At 43.9% G+C, this 14,765-nt stretch overlaps 2 protein-coding genes across 13 annotated transcripts in view; one reads left to right on the top strand and one right to left on the bottom strand.

Moving 5' to 3' along the window:
* The window catches only part of LOC110383678 (protein lin-37 homolog), a 358,932-nt gene that overhangs the window by 49,705 nt on the left and 294,462 nt on the right, over window positions 1–14,765 (top strand). The window lies entirely within an intron of this gene.
* Window positions 1–14,765, bottom strand: part of Br (broad) — a 144,029-nt gene that overhangs the window by 21,765 nt on the left and 107,499 nt on the right. For all 11 annotated transcript variants that reach the window (XR_007510697.2, XM_049838145.2, XM_049838137.2 and 8 more), the window contains one exon: window positions 5,605–5,645. The gene's annotated coding sequence lies outside the window, so the exon portion shown is untranslated. The remainder of the gene's footprint in view (window positions 1–5,604; window positions 5,646–14,765) is intronic.

Below are 14,765 nucleotides of genomic sequence, written 5' to 3' on the forward strand. Positions count from 1 at the left end.
CATCCTATTTGAACGTAAACTGTCTATAGATACGTAAAGGCGTGAAAAGCCGGTCGTTTTAGATGTGTCGTAAGAAAGTTAGCTTATACCCAACTTTTTTTTACTAACTATGTACATGTTTTATGACGATCTTAATATAATGAGTAATTGTAAATGAAAAACATCAGCATATCTTGAAATTAAAATGGATGAAAACCTTGATTTTAACTATAACTCAAATAGCAAGAAAAACGCAAACAACCTAAGAAAATATCGTCAACAAATTACCATAAATTTATCATAAAAAATATTTTACCCCCCAAACCACAAGACCATAGCTCCGAATTTCAACAAAAAAGCAGTTATATAAGTTCTGCAATATCGTGCATATAATCTAACGTCACCATATTGAATTATATATTGCTTATCTGCTGATAACGGGTTAGAAAAACTATGATTAGTGGCCGTATTAGTTGCATTATCTGAACAGTGCACGAGCCGTGTGCATGCAGATAAAAATGTGTTTTGACAAATTTTTTCGAATAAACAGGATTAGCTGAAAGATTGGGTCAGTTATAAAAATAGGAAATATAGATTGTTCTAGTTATTTTTTTTAAGTTGTAAATGTTTTTTAAGTTTAAGTGGACTGGGTCAAAAAACAGCTATTTATTGCAGTTTCTTCCGCGATACGAGGGGTCTACCGCACCCGGATAAAAATGAAAATTAAAGTGTAACAGTGACATAAGTTATGATAAATACCTACATATTAACTTCATATGAGTTAGGAAGTACGTTGTCCTCAGATATTAAAATACACCTAAATATATTCTTGCGTTACTTAAAACTCAATTTTACATACTTTTCTCTCAACTTAACCTGAACTGACCAAACCTTGACTTGAACCGCTCCCTAGTTCTCACTAGTGCATTTCTTACATTCACGACAACCACGTTATGCGGTTACCACACAACTGTACTTACACCCTAAAGTGGCACCTCATAAGAGCTATATTTGCCTGTTCGGTGCGCATAACTAAGTTGGCATGACACGTAAGTTTGAAAACAAATGTTAGACAATAAGAAAGACAGAGGTTTTCATATTAGCTCACAATGATAGGTAATCGAGTTACCTGTTGGCATGCATTGACACTGAAAACAATGCAATTGCCTTCATTACTCTAGCTTGTGGTGTCTAACCTTTTGAAAATTGACCCGATTTTGTGTAGCTAGACTTTTTGGTAACAGTTTTGTATGTAAGGAGGGTTAACATTAATTTTGACTAGGATATTAAATAAAAGTAATGGTTATAAAAATTAGTATGTACTTGGAAATAATTAAATGAAATATAATTAGACTTCTCGATTTACTAGATATGTTAATAAATATAAAATAATTACTATTAAAATGATTTAGACGAAACGAATCAGCCTCAAATACAAATTGTCTATTAAAAAACTAATGCATTTCAAAAGAATATAATTTGCCAAAGTAAAGTGCAAACTAGGATATAAAATTAACAAAATTAGACGCGATAAACGCCGGGAAAAAGGAAAAACAAAACCTTTTATAATAATTAAGCAGCTAAAATGCAGAATTATTTGTAATTCTACATCCGCGATCGATATTATAATAAATTATATAAGAACAAAGTTTTGACCAATCAGAGGACACCATTTAAATTCGAGAACAAAATGGCGGCTATGCTAACAGAACTACTAGTTTCTTTCATACTTTAATACATAATGTAGATACCTAGTATGTGTGAAATAAAATGTTTAAACAAAATATAACTATTTTGAATATGTCACAAAGATAAATGGGGATTTTTGAATGAGACAAAACGCCTGTATTGAAACACAAACGGTTTTGGTGTGGGGTCCAAGTTTTAGGAGGTCGCATGGCGATTAAGCTTACTGCAACTAAATCGCCGTTCGAAGTTTCGAGCATCAACGCGGATAGATATGGATAACTGTAGAAATGATGGATGGATTGTATAAAAAATTAGCCGTTTCACCCGCTTGCCTGAGGACTACTGCCCGTACCCGGATAAAATATCGCCTATGTACACTGAGTGCCCGTAACCGGGCAAAATAAAGTATAAAATCTATTCACTGAGGTATATTTAGCTTCCCAATAATGAAAGATTTTTCAAATCGGTTAAGTTTTCGAACCTATTCATGTCAAACAAACAACCAATCGAATCTTTCTTTTTTATAATATTGGCGTCAAAAAGGCAAGTAGGTACAAAATAAGAAAGGCATCGACTGTATTAAAATTGTTAGGTATAAAGGCAGGAAGATACTTAAGATAGTAATGACAATAAAATCTTTACCTAACACGTGAATCAGTTAGTTTGAATTGCTAAGTAACAGTAAATTGTTTTTGATAATCTCAGATCAAAAGATATAAGTAGATTATAATTATCAACTCATTCATGTATTTAAGATATTTTGTTATCAAAGATTTTCTTATAACTGCAATTCTAGAAAAAATACATTAATACCTATCAAAGTACCTATTTTTTTAACCCTTATATCGTTAAATTAATGATGAAAATGTTTTTTTTATTACTTCAAAAGTTTTTGACTTAGACCATACTATAGGGTCCGTTTCATATGGAGGTCTTTCAGTGAAATATGTTATGTAGTGGTTTCTGACACTATTGGTACTTTGTGCCCATTTGTGCCCTTTTGTGCCCTAGTGTGAATGGCTCACTTAGGGCCCATTATGTGAGCTATTTATATAAAAGGTTAAGGGTCCTATGATGTATTACAAACGGCTCTATGGATTAGAATATCGGTTAAAAATTAAGGCTAACAACTTCTAAAACAAAAAATTAAGTAATTTTTTTTGTAAAGTTATTATAGCGAAAGTTTAAGTATCAATGCAACCGAGTCTTAGAAGTACAAGCATAAGTTATTTTACCCGTTAAAACTGAGAAAAAAAACAGGTAAAAGGAAAAAAATATAATACCGATTATAAGTAAATTACGTAATTTAAACTGTACATAGTTTAATTCAAATTAACATAATTATAACCATCAATAAAGTTACAAAATATTTCAACTTCGATATAAAAAGTCGTGTTACTGATTTTAACTTAAAACTATGCCACAAAATAAGTGTATTAGACAAAAATTGTGTACATTGGCATAACGGCACGATAGTCAAGTGTTATCAATGTATTTTTTTTAGCAAATTTAGTGTTTTATCAGAGACCTAGGCGACGTATCTTATCATGTAGTTTAGGCTTCAGGCCGTACCTACTAGCGTTGTAAAATAATAACAGCCAACGATTTCAGCAGCTTTTTTATATCTATAGTTTATACTTAGAAACTGATAATTGTACAATTTAGGTACCTACATGGTTTATTGTAAGTTTTTACTTGTGTTCAAGTAATTCTACATACTCTTCTTCTCTGTAGATTTTTTAAAGAATTAAACATTTTACTAAACAATTTTTTACGGTAAGTTCTTCTCCAATGATTGTATTAAGTTATATTGCACTTGATAAAAATACAAGCCATTTTACGTAAACTTTAATCGATGTGAAAAAAAGTGAATAATTACGGAATTGAAATGGAGCATAAAATTAACAGAATAATAGCATATCTGTTGTAATTAAAGACACAGTCCTATGTTCTAAAACAAATATGAATAAAATTTACTTTTTCTCAAGGTCTTCACAAATAGTAGCGAATCTAATAGCCTGTTGTTTAAATAATAATTATCAATATGAGTTGGTAACATCTGTTCAATTTCAGATCATCATTCGAAACATTTGTTTTTTTAGACGAAACATTTTCTTTAAACAATTTTTAGTTGCCTGTATGTATGTTTTAATACGATCATTGGAGGAGAACTAATCGTAAAATATTCGTTTATTAAAAAGTTTAAGTAGGTATAAGGAATTATAAGAGTCATATTTTGCTACAACTTAGGCATCATTGTGATTTTTCGCAAATAAAACCATTGTCATACATGTAAGATGATAATACTGCGATATTATCCCAGTTTTCCTGAAAACCAATGCCTAAAAGTACCACTGAAATACCCCAAGCAAAACTGACCAATGAATAAATAAAACATGAAAATAAACTGATAAGAAATATGCGTTAAGGTGATCGGTGAACGCATACCAAATAAAAAAGATACCATTCAGTCTTTATCTCGAGCAAAAAGTCTAAACTTTTAGCCTATCTAGCTTAGTGGCAGGCTATCAAATGACCTGTATTTATCTGCAATAGCTTTAATTAACAATATCTTAATTAATAGGTACTGTATTAACATTTGAATTTAATAATAATCTTGTTTTGTTCAGTTTTGGGGGTACTGAAAGGTTCTTTTTGTACCTATTTTTTCATGTGTTAATGCAGTTTATGTAGTCAAATGTTATGTTATTTTAGTAGGCATTGCTTTATCTTTTCAAACATTATGGTTATCTTTAGAAACGGGTGGGGCTTAAGCAGTAGTGTGTAGTTGGCACATCAACCTACCTCAACCTTTCAAACTTCAATACATTTTCAACCTTATCACAATAGGAGAAGGTTAATGTTCGATTGGTGAAAAACAGATTCGGATAGGTTGACCTGCTAAAATCTATTCTATCTACAATAGAATAGATTTTAGCAGAACTATAGGAAGGCTTAGCTAAGTCATTATAAATCAAGACGACATTGAATAGATAATAGCGGCGCAAATATAGTAACCTTATAAGGTTCTATAGTCTATAGACAATTACATGTTTGAGCCGTTTAGGATTGAAATTCTTGGGCCGAGGGGTCCTTCACAAGGATATTTGCCAGCGCCTGGTTGACACTTCCCGGGACCCAAAGGCTGGCTTTTATTTCGCACAGAGGTTGAGCATGCCATCCAACGTGGCAATGCTGCCAGCCTTTTGGGTACATTACCCAGTGACAGCGAGGAGGAGCAATCTTTTGATGCAATTTAACTTTTGTAAATTAATGTAAATATCCAAATAAATTTAATTTAATTTCCATTGAATAGATTAATTAAAATATGGATGGGTGACAATAGATAGACGAGTACTTGCAAATCAACATTAGTCAAGTCAGGATTGAACCTTGGACGATGAGAAAGGACCAAAATAGATACATTAGTTCCTATTCATATCTTATCAAAGTGATCAGGTTAAAAAAGATTATGCTACAACAGGATTAGGTATAATTATTATTGTATTATCTATGTGTTTGAGTGCAAATGCAATTTGCTTTTGCATCTCAAGGAATATCGATTGAAATTATGCTCCAAGGGTTTTTTCTGGACTATTTCTATTTCAAAGCAAAAGGAACTTCTGGGAGTAATGTATTAAAGTGTCCAGTTCATCATTTAAATAAATAAAAAATCCACGCATTATTTGTTTGTTCCTTAAAGACCCCAACTACTTAACTGATTCGAAAAAATCTTTCACTGTTGGAAAGCTACACTCTTCCCGAGTAACATAGGCTACATTTTATCCTGGTACGGGCGGCAGTTATCACGGGACGCGGGTGAAACCACGGGAAAGCGGCTAGTGTGAAATAAAAGTAAAACTATTACAACGGTTTTGTGGGGCTTAGCATATAAGATGGCTACCTTTGTGATATAAGATAAATTTCAGTACTAACCTTAAATATAATAGAATTCCTCTTAGCTTGTTTGTGTAAACCTGAAACAAAGAATATATATTTTAGTTAAAATATGTGACCTTCCTTATCACTGATCTTCGAGTGACCATCCCGTGAAAAAATAACTACTTTTATAATTATTTAGTTAAGTATAAGTAGTATATATTGTTATCAGGGTAGTTGGCCTTATTGGGTGAGGCCTATGATCAGCAGTGGATGGCAATTGGCTGATGTGTTGTTCTAGTCTATTTTTGATAAAAGTTGTAAGTCGCCACTTGGGGTAATTACTTTCTTAGGTTTGGCGATTTTTAGGTATTCGATTTTGGTAATTGAAACTTTGAGACCAATATCTGAAGGTTTGGTAGTTTTTAGGCATTTTGGTAATTGGAACTTTGAGACCAATATCTTAAGAAAGGTAATACTTATTTGTATCTTAGATACTTATCGTCGATTTTGTTTTTAGTGTGATCCTTTAAATTGTCTCCACATTAGTGATAGTAAAGAGCTCTGCCTATACCAGAATGTGAAGCCTTCAAGCCAGTCCACAAGACAATATCAGCTCGCCAGTTCCCAACAAGTTAACCCACATTTCCTGTACATATTGCGGATAAATCGCGAGCCTCGAATATAACATACTAACTAAAACAGCCTTCATTCATAACCAACACATATACACACGTACACACACCCACACATAGCCAACACACGCGTGATTGGACTACTTTCACTTTCGCTACAAGCCTACATAGTTTGAATACCGAGTGACGCCGCCCGATTGGTCGTTTCAACTTTGACCTTCCACGCGATTGGTTGAAAATTCTCATATGTAAGGATTATGTACGGAAGTGATGTGGAGTTATGTACGTTTGTGCCCGTAAAACCTTATTGTTTAGGTATTTTAGGGTCGCTGTTTGTTTTAATAGCATGACTTATCCTTCACGGGGTTTTCGTCCGGATTAGTGAGGGTTAATTGCTCTCCTTGTGTGTTTATCCGTCATTATATACGAAAGGGTAGCTTAAACTATTTTATATTCTCTGTAATACTCGTATAATATAATTTAAGATTCATCACATTAGCAAAATTATCTAAAATTGAGCTTATTCGCATTCAATTTCCAAGAAGAACGTGATCTGCGATTGGTTTCTAAAAACGTATCTAACAAAAGAATATAAGAAGTCTACATTAAAAAGAAACTCTTAAATCAAATAATTCTAGTTCCTAGAAAAAAATCTTAAGTATCAATTTTCGGAAGTAGGTATAGTTGACTCCAAGAAATCAGAATCACGTCCTAGGTACCTATAGCTAAGTCTAGAAAAATGACTGGTACAAAGGTTTTGATGACGCAGTATACATTAGTCATTTTAACCGTCTAGTATCTGCGATGTTTTTCCTTTCCCTCTGTCCCGAGAAACCGATGACGTGTTAACGTTCTTTGCCGTAAAGACGCCTTTTTATAAAATACTAGTAGTTTTATTGCGGTTTCACCCGCGTCCCGAGATAACTGCTCCCCGTAGCTGGATGATGACAAAAACTATCTTATGTCTTCCTCTCGGGCCTAAGCTACCTTCCCTCTAATTTCAGCTTAACCGATTGAGCCATTCTTGAGTTATAAGCAGTGTAACTAACACGACTTAACAAAATTTCTTGTCTAAAGTCTTAGCTAAAGTCGTATAAAAATCCGTTTTATGGACCTTTCAAGTAATCTGAATGCCATGTTGCCATTTTAAGACACTAAAGAAAGAAAACACAGTTGGCTCTTCGGACCTATATCAACTTATACGAAAGAGAATATACTTAGCCTAAGTAATATTGCGATAATGACTCAAATCAAACACTAAATTAACTAAATATCTATAGCGAATATAATGTCAAATACCTATATATAATAAATAATCTTATATACAGAACATACTGCGTCTTTATCTATTAAAACAAAGACTTATTCATTGGTATAATGTTTTTTTCATACTTCTTAGTTCGGGGTCAACAGATAAACATTAGGAGGTATATACTAGTTCTTTATATCGGTTTTGCTTAATAGTGCGTCTTATATTTTAGGCATCTTTAGTGCTTATTTGAAGCTGTGTTTTTAAATTGATAATAATCTTTTTTTATCATCCTTATTTTTTTGGCAATTTAAGACCACGGAGGTATGGCGAGTTTTGAACGAAACTTTTTTGTAACGTATAGGTACTTACATAGAAAATACTATGGGATCTTTAAAAAATAAACCCAGATATTTTTTACTAATTAAAAAAGGAACAAAAGAACAAAGAACTACACACTTCTACTCAAAAACATAATGTAATATGACCAGTATTGTATCACATCCCTATTTTTATGCGAGCATAGTCCTCCCGACCCTAAGGTCAAAAACCTCTTAGAAAACAGCATAAGGAAGAGTGAACCTCTTATCTCTGCTTTATATAATAATAGTACTATTATAAAAATATTACAGCATTTATTATTTCCACGATAAAATACAAAGAAACCAAGACTGTGTGTCGTTGACCATGTACGCGGTAAAATTAGATTTTATACCGACTTCCCAAAAAGGAGGATTTCAATTCCACCATGTATGATATACTTATTTTACCTACGCGAGCTTATACTTATTTTACCTTGCCAGCGGTTTCTTGTTTCTTTAAGGAACTACTTCCCGCATCTATGTAAATCATCGCAATTAAAAGTAGTCTATAAGTACAGTATTTTTCTGTATAAGCTTCTATCATCACTGCCAAGTTTTACCATAATCCGTTCATTTATTTGCCCAAACATACGCAAACATGAGGCGTCGAACGGCTAACTTAAGAAATGCAAAGTTAATTGGCGCTATACGTGTAAATGATTACACAGAAAATGTATATGTATGTAATAGTCTAAGGGTCCTGTGTGAGCTAAACGCGAACGCGATGCGATCCGAAGCCACGCCATACCGCGGTACGTCACATTGGCCATTTCATGGAAAATCGTAGCTTCGGATTCGCATCGAGATCGCTCACCCAGGACGTTAGGACTCACCACAACGCACTAGATTTGTACCAAAAGGTAATAAAAATATCAAATAAGATTACGATTGCATATTTGTCTTGTTTATCTTATCTTACATTCTTCTAATGGAGTGGACATACTGAAACAACTGTTTCTAAATGCAATATAAAACATAACTATCTAAATGAAGCAAGTCGAGGTCTAGTTGGTAAAAGAACTACCTCTCAAGTAGGTATGAGTTCGATTCCAATTCAAGCAAGTACTAATGCTACATCTCTAACTTTATACGTCCTTATTAAAATACATCTTGGACATCATACTGATTAAAGGTGGAGGAAAACATCTCGAGGAAACCTGGACTATAAAGTCTGAAATCACCAACCCGCATTGAGCAAGCATGGTGATTAACGCTCAATCCTTCTCCGTGTGAGAGGAGGCCTGTGCCCAGCAGTGGGACGTTAAAAAGGCTGATGATGACATATGAGACTATATTTACTCTTTTTTATTCATCCACCATTTTTATTAGCTGTCGAATTTTAATGCAGGTGTTACATGACTAGTATCGAAATCGGTGATAGGTGATTTTCTTATCTTTTCAAATATTACAACAGAATATTTCGTCTATTTGATACGGCTAATCACCAATCACGGTGGACGATTAGGACAACTGCGTTTGCGCACCCTAGGGTGTCACGTGTTTTTTTATTGGCTTATTTTTTTTAAGTCTCAAAATGTCTACTTCTACTACTTTTTTAATCTAAGTCTAAAAGTTCGTTATAAAAACTAGCCTATGTTAATACACAAATATTTATGCACGGTATTAAAAACGTTAGGTTTCTGATAAGGACTGCATCGCGTTTAGGGCTGGGACACTGTCGATTTGTCGATATTTTGATAATATATTTAATGATATATTCGTTAATTTAGTATATTTATGAGGATAGTGAGTAAGTATGGGGAATATACGTTCTTTACAATGATAAATGGATTTATAAAAATATTCCCTAAGATTTTATACGTAAATAAAGTGTAAACTGTTTAGTAAAAGTTCCAGCTTTTAGCAACGAAAGCTATTGAAATTCGTGTAGGTAAGATAAGAATCGTGATGACATAACATTTTATCACGAGTATATTAAATTCTTATGTAAGGCCTGATAAAAACCCCACCGAGGGGGTCCCCACGTTGTCGTCGTGGTGGGGCTTGTGTGCCTCAATGATCCTGAAGCTCTGCCGGTAGAGATACTCATGCCGGAAAGGTTCAGGGGAGAGGCCAGACAAAGAGGGACCCAGGGAGGGGCCGCTCCTGACCAGTCCACGCTAGTGGACATGGCAAGGATGCGGCCATACCCGCGGAGGTGCAGGCGCACTAAAGCGGTGGTCGTTTGCTCTTCGTACAACGAAGAGCAAACCTTTCGGCGGGTTTGCTGAGCCGGGTTGGCCGGACAGCAGACGGAGGCATGCCTAATGCCGCCGCCGAGGGCTTGGCTTAATCGCCCGGCCCAGAGGAAGGACACCTCATGATAAAAAACCACCCAATCCTAAGTTTCGGGAGCGCGGCGAGGGGATGAATGGCCGTGGGGGACACGGTCGTTAGCGCTCCCCCCTGTTGGGGCCAGCCGCCCCCAACAGTATGTAGGCTTGCCCCGGTATGAGGCCACTGCCGGGGTGGACGAACAATTGCTCTCATGATCGTGGGAACTATATGGATTCACAAACTTCTAAAAAAAATCATAGTAATAATAAGAACGAAAAGGAGTGGGATGAGGACTCGGAATCCGAGTCCGTGTCCAGCGAGGGGGATGCGGGGGGTTTTAAGCTCCCCCGCAACAAGAAGGACCACCGGGTCGACGCCTTCCTCAAGAGGAGGAGGGAAGACCCCGGGTCCTCCTCTGGTGGTCGCGGGGCCTCGGCCAAAAAGGTCGCCAGGAGGCCCGTCAGCGAAGGGTCCGCTGGGGCTTCTGGGGGTGGCGGAGGAGCGGCTCATCTGAGCTCCTCCTCCGAGGAGGAGTCGGCCATCGGCTCCGACCGGGAGCGGAGGGCGGACTTTGAGAAGACGGTGGAGTCCGCCATCAGGCAGGTGGCCCTAAAACGGAAAAAGGCCAGCAAAGACGGCGCCATTGAGGCCGCCACCGCCTCCATCACCGCCGCAGCGATGAGCAACTTTGGCCGGGCTCCCGTGAGCGAGCTGGCCAAACTGCAACAGGAGGTGGGTCGTCTGACGGCCGCCCTGGAGTCTCTTGTGGAGGAGAACAGGAGTCTCCGGGCGGAGCTCGCTAAGATGCGCGAGCAGGGGGCGGAGCGCGGTGGGGCCAGGCAACAGGCGCAGACTGCGCCGGCTGAGAGCCAGATCCTGGCCCTAGTCCGTCAGGAGATGGCGGCCTTCCAGGCTCGCTTCTCAGTCCTGGAGGGCAGGGTTCTGCGTCCCCCCCTCGCGGCGTCGAAGCCCCCAGCGGCCCAAAGGGCCTCCTATGCGGCCGCGGTTGCAGCGGCACCCCCACCCAGAAGGGGACCGCCGAGCAAGCCCCCTGTCGCGGCGCCGAACGGACCGACCAGGAGGGCGCCCGCTCAGCCAAAGCCCAAGACCGCAAGGGCGGTCCAGGCGCAGAGGCCCCCGGTGCCACCGTCAGCACCGGCTCCGTCGTCGGCACCAGTGGCGAAACGCCCTCCAAAGCCGACACCGTCTGCGGCCCCTACCTCTTCTGCCACTGAGTCTGAGTGGCAGGTGGTGGGGGAAAAGAAAAAGAAACGGAGGGCGGCCAAAGCGGCCAAAAAGAAGGCCCAGAAACGGCGGCGCAGGGAGCGAGCCGCCGCGGCGCAACTCCGCGCCCCCAAAACCGCGGCTGTAGTAGTCACACTACAGCCGGACGCGGTCAAAAGGGGCGTGTCATACCGCGACGTGCTCGCCCAAGCAAAGGAGGCGGTGAACTTGCAGGAGCTGGGTATCGCCTCCGGCCTCCGGCTCAGGGTGACCGCAACGGGCGCCCGAATGCTGGAGGTCCCAGGAGCGGCCAGTGGGCCCGCCGCAGACGCTCTAGCCGAGAGGCTTAGGGCGTCCATAAGTGCGGACGACGCCCGAGTCTCCAGGCCCCACAAGTGCGCGGATCTGCGCATCATGGGCCTGGACGACTCAGCTACTGCGGAGGAGGTAGTGGCCGCCGTCGCTAGGACGGGTGGGTGCTCCGCCGACGAAGTCAAGGCGGGCACCATACGTCCCGACTTCAGGGCACGTGCACCATCACGGTGAGCTGCCCGTGACGGCGGCCAAAAACATTGTTGACGGCCGAAGATTGCTGGTCGGCTGGGTGTCGGCGCAGGTTAAGCTGCTTGACCCCAGACCGCTGAGGTGCTTCCGATGCCACGTCGGGCATCATGTGGGTGTCCGTTGCACCTCGGAGGTCGACCGCAGCGCCCTCTGTTTCCGCTGCGGTCAGCCCGGTCACAAGGCCGTGGAATGCAGCGCCACGCCGCACTGCTCTGCATGTGCGGCTGCTGGCAAGCCGGCCGAACACCGGGCGGGGAGCAAGACCTGTGCCCCACCCGCCAAGCCGAGTAAGGGCAAGGGTCGGCCGTCCGTCGTTGCCACCGCCATCACCTCCGCAGTGGCCACCACCGCAGCTCCTGCGGCCGCCGCCGCCCCCAACGCTGCCGCCGCTGTCGCCGTCGCCACTGCTGCTGCCGCAGCGCCCGTCCTTGGGCCTCAAGAGGAGGAAGACGTGATGGAGTGCTAGCCTGGCTCCACTACGCTTCCTCCAGGCGAACATCAACCACTGCGCCCGTGCCCAGGATCTGTTGCTCCAAAGCATGGCGCAGTGGTCGATCAACATCGCCGTGGTCGCTGAGCCGTACTTTGTCCTTCCCAGGGATGACTGGGTTAAGGACCTTAGCGGCTCAGTGACCATCATATCGTCGGCCGCCGCTGGTACTCCTTCCCTCGAAGGGGTGAAGAGTGGAAGGGGTTGCGTCGCAGCACGGTTCGGGGAGATAGTCGTCGTGGGGGTGTACTTCTCCCCGAGCCGGACTCTCGCCGAGTTCCACAACTCCCTCCTGGAGTTGTCCGTCGTCGTCGGAAGTTATTCCCTCCCTGTGCTAGTGTTAGGGGACTTCAACGCCAAGAACTTGGCCTGGGGTTCCCGACACACAGATGCACGGGGTAGGATGGTGGAGGACTGGGCGCTGGAAGCAGGCCTGGTCGTCCTCAATCGGGGTTCTGTCCCCACGTGTGTACGGATGCGGGCGAGTCAGTGGTGGATATCTCGTTCGCCAGCCCGCTCTGCTACCGCGTGTCTTTGACTGGCGCGTGGAGGAGGGGGTGGAGACCTACTCCGATCACCGGTACATCCGGTTTGACGTCTCCGCCCAGAACCCTAGCGCGCCGGTCCTGCAGACCCCGAGTGGTCCACGTTGGGCGCTGAGGCACCTTGACCGGGAGCTTCTCCTGGAAGCCTCAGTCGTGCAGGCCTGGGTGTCATCACCGGACAGGCCCGCCGACATCAACGACGAGGCGGAGTGGTTCCGGGAGACCATGTCCGAGATTTGTGACGTGGCCATGCCCCGAGTCCCGCCAGGACGCGCCCGACGCCAGGTGTACTGGTGGTCTCGCGAGATCGCCGCCCTTCGAGAGGCGTGCGTCGCTGCGAGGCACCTGTACACCAGACACCGCAGGCTGCGCATCCGCCCTCCGGATGCAGAAGCCAGGGAAGCAGAGCTGTACGAGGGTTACAGAGCTGCGAAGACCGCCCTCCATTGGCCATCGTCCAGGCCAAGGAGGTGGCCAATGCGGAGCTGCTGGGGTCTCTGGATAGGGACCCGTGGGGCGCCTGTACAAAATGGTGCGGGGCAAGCTCCGCCCATGGGCCCCCGCTGACCCAGAGTCTCCGGCCTCAGCTGGTGGAGGAGGTGGTGAGCGCTCTGTTCCCTTCGCGCGGGAACACTCTCCCCGCCCATGTCTCTGCAACCCGCGGTGTCAAGTACGGACCACACTTCCGACGACGACGATGTCCCCGAGGTGACTGGGGTGGACCTGAGAGTGGCGGTGGCTAGGCTGAAAGCCAAAAACACCGCCCCAGGGCCCGATGGCCTGCCTGGCAAGGCCTGGGTCCTGGCCCTTGAGGCTCTCGGGCCTCGACTTAGGGGGCTTCTCAGCGCATGTTTGGAGAGGGGCCAGTTCCCACTTCGTTGGAAGACAGGGAAACTGGTCCTCATACGGAAGCCGGGGCGCCCTGCGGACTCTCCGTCCGCATACCGGCCTATCGTGTTGCTCGACGAGGTGGGCAAGCTCTTTGAGCGAGTTGTCGCACACCGCCTCGTCGCGCACCTTGGGGGGATAGGGCCGGACCTTGCGGACCACCAGTTCGGTTTCCGCAAGGGGCGCTCAACGGTGGACGCCATCATGCGCGTGAGAGCTCTCACGACGGGGGATGCTGTGTCCCGGGGGGGGGTCGTCTTGGCGGTGTCTCTTGACATCGCCAACGCCTTCAACACCCTTCCCTGGAGTTGCATCAGGGAGGCACTCCGGTATCACCGGGTGCCGACCTACCTTCGTCGCGTGGTCGAGGCCTATCTGTCGGATAGGTCCATCATTTACCCTGGTCACAACGGGGAATGGAACCGGCGAGAGATGTCGTGCGGTGTTCCGCAGGGGTCGGTACTGGGGCCGCTCTTGTGGAACATCGGCTACGACTGGTGCTGCGCGCCGACCTCCCTAGCGGCGTCAGCGTGGTCTGCTACGCTGACGACACGCTGGTTCTGGCACAAGGGAGGTCGCACCAGGAGGCGGCCGACATAATGACGCGCGGGGTTGCGATAGTCATCGAGAGGATCCAGCTGCTGGGACTGGAGGTGGCCTTGCACAAATCCGAGGCCATGTGCTTTCATGGGCTTCGGAACGCGCCACCTTCAGGCTCCCAAGTCATGGTGGGGGGGGCTACCATCGGCGTCGAGAGGGCGATGAAGTACCTGGGACTCGTCCTCGACGGCCGGTGGAGCTTCGTCGAGCACTTCCGACGTTTGGGCCCCAAACTGGAGAAGGCAGGTGCTGCATTCAAGCGGCTCCTGCCCAACCTGGGAGGCCCAAACGCCCCTGCCGTAAACTCTACGCGGGGGTCATGCGGTCCATGGCCCTTTACGGGGCCCCGGTATGGGCACGTTCGGCACGGCCGCGGGCTGTGCA

Source organism: Helicoverpa armigera, chromosome 8, assembly GCF_030705265.1.
Source record: "Helicoverpa armigera isolate CAAS_96S chromosome 8, ASM3070526v1, whole genome shotgun sequence".
Lineage (NCBI taxonomy): Eukaryota > Metazoa > Arthropoda > Insecta > Lepidoptera > Noctuidae > Helicoverpa > Helicoverpa armigera.